Source organism: Rhinopithecus bieti, unplaced genomic scaffold, assembly GCF_001698545.2.
Source record: "Rhinopithecus bieti isolate Rb0 unplaced genomic scaffold, ASM169854v2 scaffold_62796, whole genome shotgun sequence".
Lineage (NCBI taxonomy): Eukaryota > Metazoa > Chordata > Mammalia > Primates > Cercopithecidae > Rhinopithecus > Rhinopithecus bieti.
The window spans coordinates 4386-16040 of record NW_016823649.1 but is presented as its reverse complement, the minus strand read 5'-3'; the positions used below and the strand labels follow the sequence as shown (position 1 = coordinate 16040).

The 11655-nt window shown below is 37.8% G+C and overlaps 1 protein-coding gene across 1 annotated transcript in view; it reads right to left on the bottom strand.

The window, feature by feature from the left end:
• Positions 1–2697, bottom strand: part of TMLHE (trimethyllysine hydroxylase, epsilon) — a 90562-nt gene extending 87865 nt beyond the window's left edge. The window contains 1 exon segment of the mRNA XM_017861687.1: positions 2528–2697. The gene's annotated coding sequence lies outside the window, so the exon portion shown is untranslated.
• Positions 2698–11655: the final 8958 nt, after the last annotated feature.

The following is an 11655-nucleotide window of genomic DNA, read 5'->3' as shown; positions in this document are numbered from 1 at the left end:
ATAGGCAAATCCATAGGCACAGAAAGTAGATTACTGGTCGTCTCATGCTGGGAGTGGTAATGAAGACTGACTGCAAATGGGCAAGGAAGATGTCACTGACGTGATGCAAATGTTCTAAAATTAGATTGTAGTGATGGTTGCACCACCCAATAAATTTATAAAATCACTTTAAATACATGAATTTTAGGGCACGTTAATTATCCTAAACATGTTTTTAAACACATTCAGCATCAAGAAAAAAAAGAGAACATTCATCTCTTTACTTAGCCTATTTATTAGGGATCACACAGAGGTCTTTAGGCTGTTGTTGTTGCTGTGGTGGTGGTGGTGGTGACAGTAAGGGTTGTGGTTTTCTCATGAGCGTCAAAGGTCAAGCAACCATTTGGTCTTTTAAAATAAAAATTTTAAAATCAATTAAAAAAGAATGTTGCTGGCTTGAAATCTGGAGTAGCCATAGGGGCAAAGAGAAGCAGATGGATTTTTTAAATATTCAAGATGTAGAAGTGACAAGATTTTGTAGTGGTTAGATATAGGGAGTGGGGAAAGGTGAGGAGGCCTCAGACTGAGTATGCTTAAAGTTGAATTCCTGTTGTCCTCCCGAACTGGCTGTCCTCCCGTGCTGCCAATCTCAGTGAATGGATCAGCATCCTGGCACAGAGTTGACATTCATTGATTGCCTTTGGAGTGAACGAACAGAGTATGATGAATAGAGTAAAAATATGGCTAAACGAGGCAGACATCAGGTCCTGCCAAATAGCCAGTGCAAAACTCACCCTTAAGGTTGGCTCAGTAGATGTCCAGCACAATTTTCTTCTCACTTTTCAAACCATTTGGGGAATCATGAGGTCTTTCCCTCATCCAGAAGAACACTCACCTACATATCAGTCACTCCTTCCCTAGAACCTACAGGTATGGAGCAGGCTGAGTTCTTTCAAGAGTTTCTTATCCTGTAAATCTTCACACAGGGCAATGGCAGGTGCATGTACAGCCCATATGAGCATGGGGGATGCTTAGTGTTCTAGAAAGGGGACCACAGTGGTGCCCAACTGATGGATCTGCGTTCTGTTTTGCGCCAAGCAGGAAGAGACTCTTCCCACCAAAGAGGTTTATTAATCTAGGGGTCCCCCTCCCACCTCCTGGAGGCAGAAAACACAGCTGTCAGAAACATTGTAAACACCGAGTGATCTGCTTGGCTGGTTTTACTATTGTTCCCAGGGTTGACAAGCAGAAATACAGAACAAATGGTGGTTCCTGAAACAGACGCCAAAACAAGGAAGTGATCTGTTCCAGTCCAAGCTTCCAAGAAATAAAGAACTAGGTGGGGCACACTAAACAAGTCCCCATACTCAGCCACCGCAGTAAACATTCCGTTCATCACACTGTTTATGAGATAAAGTATAAGATTTTTAAGCCTTATGATAAATAACCATACTTAACATCTTGGGGTGGTTGTGAAAATTACAGTATTTTGCATACTATATGGTCACCATTATCATTATCACCAGTTCCTCAATGAGGAGAAACCAGAAGTTGACACCAAAATGTTGATCCATAATGTTTATAGGCCTTTATCTTTATAGTTAACTTAATGTAAAATAAAGTGTATGTAATTTTTACTACAGTGTGTCCTGAAAGGGCAAACCAAGCTACAAGCAACACTAAAACACTACTGTATGGGAGTGGATTATGAAAGTGTTTCTTAAATATGAGAGCTCAAGTTTTTCTTTCAGCGACTGAGTTAAAGCACCCAACTCGTTTATCATGAGACTTTTGCTAGGCAGTGTACTATGTCCACTCAACAGACATCATTTTAGGCAATCATCTGGTTAAAATGTTTAATAGTATGGCATTCAGAAACACATTCTTTAGAGTTGACATTCAATTAATGGTTTGAATGTCGTTTCCAGGGTAGTCAGGAGTATTTAAAGGCTTTTCCATTGTTTTCGGGAGAGAAAGAAAACTTCCTAGCCTAACTTACCCAGTGCCTTGCTCCAGAGGGGCAGACAAAGGGTAAAATCTGGGCAGAGAACATTAGTTGATATGGGAACGAAAGAAAGTGCTGCAAGATCTTGTAGACAGCTGAGTTCCACCTTCCACTCTACTGCCGAACAAAGTGAGGCAGGGAGAGGGTAGGGACTCGCTGAAAGCTAAACACCAAGTCAGTGACAGATCCAGGGCTGTAAAGTTCGACCGAGATTGAAACAATGTACACTGGGCGTCAGTCCCAACGCCAGCTTGCTCCAGCTCTTCCAGCTCTTCCTGAGCGCTAGGCCCATCTGGCCTCACGCTGATCTCCGGGCAGACTCTGTAGCGCAACTGGCACAGATCGTGACGACAGCCCTGCGGCAAGGCAGGAGTGGCCTTCTCCTCCGCCAGGGTTAAGGTGAGTACCACCGCCCTTGGGCCCAGCAATCCGGGTGAGAGCCTCCGCCGCCCACTGCGACAGGCCTGAAAGCGAGCGCCTGGGCAAACCCACCCGTAGCACCCATCGGGACACCCCTTCCCTGACCCACGGGACGGAACCCACCTGTGCTGGAGGTCGTGACTCCTAAGTTCGCAGAGTGGGCAGAATTCCAAGCAAGGAGAGCCTCGGGAGGCAGCCTTTCACCCGCCTTTTGCCTTTTCACCCCCAAAACCGTCGGCCCGACGCTCCCCTCCCCCAGCCCGCTCGGGCCCAGCGGAGAGCCTCTAGGCCCCGCCCCACTCCTTCCGGCTGTGCGGGGTGGGTGCCTCTGGCGCCCCGGACTTCGCCCGGTGCTAGGGCGTCACTCTCCCATTCTGAAGGATTGGGCCGGGGCAGTCAATCGCCTTTATTAAACAGATTTGAAGCCATAGGTGCAGGGACGAGAAAAAACAGGCCCATAAAGCTATAAAACCTGGATCCCCTGCCTGCCATTTCAGTGCTCCTCCGGAGTCCCCCCACTACGCTTCTATTTATGGTGGTTTATCAAGGTTTACTAGAACTAAAATTTTACTACCTTTCCACCACTTTCTTGACTTTATGGACGTCATATACCGCTCATTTCTCCCATCGATTCAGCTGAGCATCTTGAACCCAGGGTCCAGATACAGTGCTATGTACAGTGAGCACTAGAAGGGAATACCCATTAGGAACGAACACCTTATGCAGGTAAAAATTTAAGAACAATACATATTACAAAGAAGGACCAAAAAGTATGCTGAAATAGTATGTGCAATGGAAATCCAAGGCAGATTAAAAAATGAGAATAAGAACAAAAAAATGCATATATACTAAAAATGGGAAATTGTGCAGGATTATATTTATTCGAGATTAAAAGTGTTAATCTAATGTCAAAAAAGCAATAAAGGAATTGGTTTGTAGAAGTCAGGATCAACAAAAGAGGAAAAAGCCTCTACCCCTTTGCCCTGGAATTCCTTCTGCCATGAATGCTCTTACCCCGCGCTTGTTTATTTGGAAAACGGCTACTCGTTATTTTTGACTCAATTTAGATAGTACCTCCTCTGTGAAGCCTTCCCTATCTTTCCCAAATAAGTTTGTATTCCTCTTTTCCCTGGGTCCAGTATGCTCAATGGATCTCCTATAGGCCTCATGAGTACCACTTATTCTAGATTATGATTTCTCTTTCTGCATGTCATTGTCCTCTAATGAATAAGTAGCTTCTTGAGAGTAGAAAACTTGTATTTTTCATATTTGTTCTCCAAGCACAGAGTCTAAAATGTCTATATATTTAATAAATATTTGTTGAAAAATTTCTGGAACCAGGGTGTAAGCAAAAGGACATATTCAGAGTATGAATGTAACATAAAGAGGAAAAACTAAATACAATGAGAATCTATATTTAGTCTGACTGGTATTCATTCATGCAATAAACATTAATGAGTGCCTACTGTATGCCAGGCACTGCACTAAGCTCTGGGTGTAAAATGATAAACAAAGTCCAGATATAGTCCATGCCCTTATGCCCTTATGTTTAAAGAACAAATTGGAGTTGGCCAGGCAAATGGGAAAATGAAAAAAGTTTTAGGCAGAAAGAACAGCATGATCCAATGTCCTGTAATAGGAAGATCATAATTGTAGCAATTAGAGTGAATGAGCTCACTAAAGGTAAGCTGAAATCAACACAAAGTACTCAGAAAAGGCAAGAGTTTGATAGACAACACCTGTGTGTTTGAGTCAGTAAAAGAAGCAAGTTTCCTTAATAATAGTAACCAACATTTATAAAATGTGCACTATATGTTAAACACTGGGCTAAGTGTTTTATATCAAACACTTAAGGTAGATGATATTATTTCTACTTTAAGGATAAGGCAACTGAAGCACAGATAGGTTAAGCAATTTTCACCAGGATCACATGGCAGTTAAATTTTAGAGCTGAGATTCAAACCTAGGTAATCTGGTTCCAGACTCTAGGGAGCCTGGATATTTTACTTTTAATAAAATATAAATTTTGCTTGTAATAAAATAAAAGTCAGATATTTTACTGTTTCCTCTGTGTGTGTGTGTGTGTGTGTGTGTGTGTGTGTGTGTGTGTAGCAGGTCACATGGTGTATGGCACAGAGTGGAACTTCTTAATATTTTTGGAATGAATGAATAGCTGAATAAAAGCAATAGGTACAAATGTGCTAGAAAACAAAATAGAAAAAAACAATAGTATCTGGGTCTTTTTATGTTCCCGCCACACCAGCTATTCCTAGAACACACCAAACTTGTTCTTGTTCTGCTTCCAAAATATAATCTGCTCGTGCATTTGTCCCTCACTGTACTGCTAACATTCAGGACCAGAGTGTTGGCTTTTTTTTTTTTTTTTTTCTGTGAAGGGGTCAGCTGGTAAAATATTTTAGGCTTTTTGGTCCATACAGTCTCTGTCTCCAAGTATTAAATTCGCCCCTTTCCATAGAGTGAAAGGAAGTCAACAGACAATACCTACAATGAATGAATGTAGGTATGTTCCAAATAAAAGTTTATTTACAAAAACAGGCAAGAGGCAGGATTTGCCCTGTGGACAATGATTTTTAGACCCTTGCTCTAGGCCAAATTATCACCATCTCTTGCATAGACAACTGTATTAAATGATGTCTGAGAGCCATCATCTTTGACTAACATCTACACCTTGGTTTTATCAGCATCTCAATGAAGCTTTAATGATCTCTAATCATATTCATAACCTTGAGTTCTTGAAATGTGGTTAAAACTATGTGTTAATTGTGATTTTGAACTTTGATTTATCGAAGATGGTCTATAAAAGAACTAACTACTAGTGATCTTTGAAAGAGTTAAAAAATAAGGAAGATTTATAATGAAAGCAGTGACTTTTAGCCAGAAAATAAATATTCTGGACACAGTGCAATGTTGAATTTGGCTGAAGCTTTGGTCTATGACAAGAATTCTGATATGTACCCTATACAGAAACAAATAAATGCTAAAACTTTTCAGAAATCATCTAGACCATACAAAATTTTCCTCACTTCCTCATGGACAAAAATTTGGTAAAGCTGAAGGGTATATTAATTTGTCTCTGGGGTTATGAACATTTCTGACTCTGGGGATATGAACATTTCTGACTCTCAACAGAAATGTGATTCAGCATAAACTTAGTAACCTATATAATTAATTTTGCAGTGAAGAAGTATTAGTTACAACTCACTAGTTAAAAGTTATCAAAACCTACCTGAAACTAACAAGCCAAAGAGAGAAATTTATGGGAAGATAATAAGGTGTTTCACAGAACTCAAGAAGGATTGGAACAATCAAAACTTTTAAAAAGGCAAGGTATAGTTAGGTCTCAAGAATTGTCAAAAACAAGGATTCCAATGACATTGACTCTATCATTCTTTTACCCCTATTCTTCCCTGCACATTTATCTGCTTTCTCTCTCTCTCTCTCTCTCTCTCTCTCTCTCTCTCTCTCTCTCTCTCGCCCTCGCTCCCTCCCTTGCTTTCCTCCCCACTCCTCTCAAGCTCTTTTTGTTTCCCAAGTCCATGTAACAGTAGATATGGTTACGGACACCTTCCTAGATTTTCATATTACAGATTCAACCACTGAAGAGAGACACTAAGCCAGATCAGGTCCTCTGAAAAGCAGATGCCGAGATGGAGTTACAAATCTAGAGATCTATCGTGGGTAATGGCTGGCAAGATAAAGAGGAGATTACAGTACAGCTCTATGGAAGTCTCAACCACCCCAACAGAGACTGCTAATTAGAGGAATCCTGCGTTAGACAGAAACAGCCCTAGTGCACTTCTTGTGCTCAGAGATTGGCTGGAGATGCCTGGGAAGGGAATGACCTTGGATCAAATGATGCAAAAATATCCCAAAAGTGCTCCAGCTGGAGACTGTTAGCTGACTCCACTCCTCATAGTAGGTTTTCCCTTGAAAGATCTGAGAGGCACTTCCTGGTTGCCATAGACCTTTATGGTCCTATCTCCATAAATCTGTGAGGGATTTATTGGCCAAGTTTGAGTCTGGTGGCCACCCAAAACCAATCAACTGTAGCTAGGTGAGCGATGTCACATATACCAAAGGATAATTTTTTCAGTTTTCCTGGGGCCGAGGAATTCCCTGTAATGTGCTAAAACCACAACAGTCCAGGGCAAACTAGGATGGTTAGTTATTTTAGTAGTACCCATGTTGATAGGGGTGGGAAAGTTAAAACCGTCGGATAATATCCTACTATATAAACAATTGTACTTTACTGCATTTATGGAGGAAATTCTATGTATAGTGGTTTTATTGGATTAGGAGAATTTATAAAGGTCTCAGAAGAATCCCCTTGAAGATGACAAAAGTTTCATACTTTATTTCTTGCATGCTGATTCTCTTGTGCATTTATACATTCTTCCTCCATCTAGAATGCGCCTCTGACTGCAGCCTCCCTCCCCTCACCCTTGTCCTCACTGTTAGAAATGCTTCTTGCCCATTTCTCTGGTTTCCACATGGAATTATTTCTCTAAATTAAGATTAAATCACATAATAAATGCCAAGCACCTATCATAGGACATGGCATAAAATAGGGGCTTGTATCAGCCAAGGTTCTTAGTTGCATGCAACAAAAGCTGAATCTGACTGATTTAAGCAGGAAAAAAAGTTATGTTGGGAATGACACTAGACCAGCACTCCTGCCGTTAGAAAAATCATAAAACTGCATAAAATATGCAAGGAAACTGTTTAAAGATATTGAGCAATAGTCAACACATGATTATGATCCCCAGGAAAAGAGAAACTCACAAATTAAGCCCCAAGACTGCCTCAGCTCTTTGCCTGGTGACTATTTTCTGATCCCAGCATCAAGAGCTAGATTCCAAGCTGAGCTTGCAGTCTCATTGAATGAAGGAGGTAAAGATCAGAGTTCAGGGTAGTGGAAGCAGCTGAAATCTATGGAGCAAGGCATTAGAGAAGATAATCTGTGCAGATGTTGGGATGAGTAAACATACATCTTAGGGTTTCCAGCAAAACTTTAAAAAGAGGGGGAGTTATAGAACTTCTTGGTTTCAAGACTTACTATGAAACTACACTTATCAAAACAGTGTGGTACTAGAGTAAGAAATAACAAATAAGTCAATAAAATAGCTCAGAATCCAGTAATAAACCTACATATATTATGGTCATATATTTCTTTGGTTTTAACCTTCTATTTTGAAATAATTATCAATTCACAGGAAGTTTCCAAAAAAATACAGGGAGACCTCGTGTACCCTTTACACAATTTCCTCCAATGGTAAAATCTTGCCTAACTCTGATACAATATCAATCCAGGAAACCGACATTGGTAAAATCCACAGAGCATATTTGAATTTTACCAGTTACACATGCATATGTGTGTGTGTAGTTCTACAAAATATTATCATATGTGTAACTTTGTATAATGACCACCACAATTAAAATATACAACATTTCCATTGCCACAAGCTTTCTCAATGTTGCCCTTTTATAGCCACACTCACTTCCCTTTCTCCTTCTCAATACCTGGCAACCATTAATATGTTCTCCATCTCTATAACTTTGTCATTTCAAGAATGCTATGTTAATGGAATTAGGCAATATGTGACCTTTTGGGATTGGCTTTTTTTCTACTCAGCTTAACTCCCTTTAGATCCAGCTAAGTTGTGTGTGTCTATAGTTGATTCTTTTTTATTGTTGAGTGGTATTTCATGGTATGTATGTGTCAGAGTTTGTTCAACCAATAACCCACTGAAGAACATTTGAGCTGTTTTCAGTATTTCTCTATTGTCAGTGAAGCTTCTATGAGCATTCCTGTACACATGTGTTTTGTGGGAATACCAGTTTTAATTTTTCTGACCTAAATGCCCAGAAATACAATTCCTGGGTTATATGCTAGTTGCATATTTAATACTTTAAGAAACTACAAAACCATCTTCCAGAGTGGCTGTAGCATTTTATATTCCCACTGTCAATGTATGAGAGATCCAGCTTCCATGCAACCTTTCTAGCATTTTGTATTGTATTTTTTATCTTAGCTATTTTTTATGTCAGGTATTCTGACGGGTCTGTGGTGATATCTAATTGTGATTTTAATTTGCCTTTCTCTGATGATGAATGATATTGAACATATTTTCGTGTGCTTATTTTCTATCTGTATATAATCTTTGGTGAAAGGTTTCCTCATGTCTTTTGCCCATTTTCTACTTGGGTTGTTCAGCATTTTTTATGGTTGAGTTTTGAGAACTTTATATATTTAACATACTAATTCTTTGTTAGATATGTGGTTTACAAGTATTTTCTCCCACTCTGTTGCTTGTCTTTTTATCCTCTTAAGACAATATTCTGCAGAGTAAAAGTTTTGAATTTTGATGAATCCAATCTACCAAGTTTTTTTATGGATTGTGCTTTAGATGTCAAGTCTTGGAGCCCTTTACGGTAACCTATATTCCAAAGATTTTATCATGTTTTAAAAAAGTTTTGTAGTTTTGTGGTTTACATTTAAGTCTATTATCCATTTTCAGTGACTTTTTTTGGTAAAGTATGAAATTTAGGTTGAAGTTACAGAAATACACTATATATCTATTTACCCATCTATATCTATATAATCTATATTTACATCTATCATCTATTTATCTATCTATCATCTATTTATCTATCTATCATCTATCTATCATCTATACATCTATTTGTGGCTATAGCAGCACTACAAAAGTAGTGCTTTTACTTACGTATGCATTGTAAAAAGATTCAATCAAGCTAATTAAAATGGAAAATTCTAAACCTGTACTAGAGAGAATAATATGATCCCCCATATACCTATCATTCAGCTTCAACTATTCAATTCATGGCAAATTTTGTTTCATCTAGATTATTTTGAAGCAAGCCCCTCATCTGTAAATGTTTAGTTAGTATGTACCTATAAAAGATAAAAACTGTTTTATTCAGCATAACCACATGCAATTATTACAACAATTTTCCCCTAATATCAAATATCTAGTCAGTATCCCAATTGGTCATTATGTTTTTTAACTTTGTTTGAATAGATATTTCCTCGCCTTCCTTACTTTTTTTTCTTGTTATTTATTTGTTGAAGGTTTTTTTTGTTTCCCACAGTCAGTTTTGCCTGTGAGAATGTTTTTAAACAACTTTGTTGAGATATAATTCACTTACAGTAAATCCAGTATATCCACAGAGTTGTGTATCTACCATCACAATCAAGTTTAGAACATTTTCATTATCCCAAAAACAAACACTGCATCCCTTAGCCATGACACCCCAACATCACCCCCTACCACTGGCAACCACTAATTCATTTTCTATTATTCCAGACATTTTATGTAAATCAAATAATACAATGTGGTCCTTTGTAACTGTATTATTTCACTGAGCATAATGTTTTCAAGGTCAATTCATGTTTCACTTCATTTCTTTTCATGGCTGAAGAGTATTTAATCATATGGATAAACCACATTTTGTTTATCTTTTTATTGGTTGATATACATTTGTGTTGTTTCTACTTTTGGCTTTTGTGAGTAATTCTACTATGAACATTCATATACAAGATATTTTGTGTAAATACATTCTCATTTTTCTGGAATGGAATTGCTGGATTATGTGGTAATTCTATGTTTAACCAATTGAGGAACTGCCAGACTATTTTCCACAATGGCTACACAATTTTACATTCTTACTGGCAATGTATGAGGTCTCCAACTCTCATTTTAGTTGATTTCCTTTTTATTATTTACTATCCTAGAGGAGGTGAAGTGGTATCACATTATGGTTTGGATTTTTATTTCTCTAGGGACTAATGATGTTGAGCATCTTTTTATTTGCTTATTGTCCATTTGTATATGTTATTTGGAGGAATACCTATGCAAATCCTTAGCCCATTTTAAAATTGGCTTATTTTTCATTTTATTGTTGAGTTGTAAGAACACTTTACATACTCTAGATACAAGATTTTGTCAAATATATGATTTGCAGAATATTTTACCATCTGTGAGTAGTGTTTTCACTGTCCTGATGGTGTCTTTTGAAGCATAGTAGTTTTTAATTTTGATGTTGTTGAGTTTATCTATTTTCGCCTTTTGTTTCTTGTGCTTTTGATGTTATATCTAAGAAACTACTGCCCAAACTATAGTCATAAGGAGTTACATCTATGTTTCTTCTATGTGTTTTATATTTTAGCTCTTACATTTATATCTTTGATATATTTTTAGTTAATTTTTGTATATGATGAGATGTCAATTCATTCTTTCATATTGTCGGTGTGTTTTCAGTGTCCTGTTTTTTAGCCAAAAATTACCACATAAGTAAGTGTCCCCTCAGTTCAATTATCTCAACTCAATATGACCTGAGAAAGCATTAGAATTTGATAGGGAGCAAAGGTTTCAAATCATTCTACCCTAAAGCTCCTTCATCTGAAGCCAGAGCTGGTATAGCTTTCTTTTGTTAAATTGACAGATAAAATTATATGTATTTATTGTGTATAGTATGATGTTTTGAAGGATATATACACTGTGGAATGGTAAAATCTACATAATTAACAAAAGTGCATTATCACACATAGTTACATTTGTAGTGAAAATGCAACATCCACTCTATTAGCAATTTTTCAAGATTACAACATATTGTTATTAACTGTAGTCACCATACTGTACAATAGAACTTATTCCTCCTATTTAACTGTAATTTTCTATTCTTTAAACAACATCTCTCCACCTGCCCCCTGTAACCAACCACCCTGCCCTCTAGGTAACCATCATTCTGTTCTACTTTTATGAGATTAACTTGTGGATTTCACATGCATGAGATCATGCAGGATTTGTCTTTCTGTGCCTGGCTTATTTCACCTAACATAATGTCCTCCAGGTTCGTCCATGCTGTGACAAATAACATGATTTCCTTTTTTATGGCTAAATAATATTCCAAAGTGGTACTGGAATAATATTTCAAGTGATGTATATACCACTTTTTAAATCCATGCACTCATTGATGGACACTTAGTTTTATTCCATATCTTGGCTATTGTGAATAGTGCTGCGATAAACATGGGTATGCAGATATCTCTTTGACACACTGATTACGTTTTCTTTGGATGTATACCCAATAGTAGGATTGGTGGATCATATGCTACTTCTTTTTAAAATTTTTAAATTTAATTTAATTTTAAGTTCTGAGATACATGTGCAGAACGTGAAGGTTTGTTACATAGGTAAACGTGTGCCATG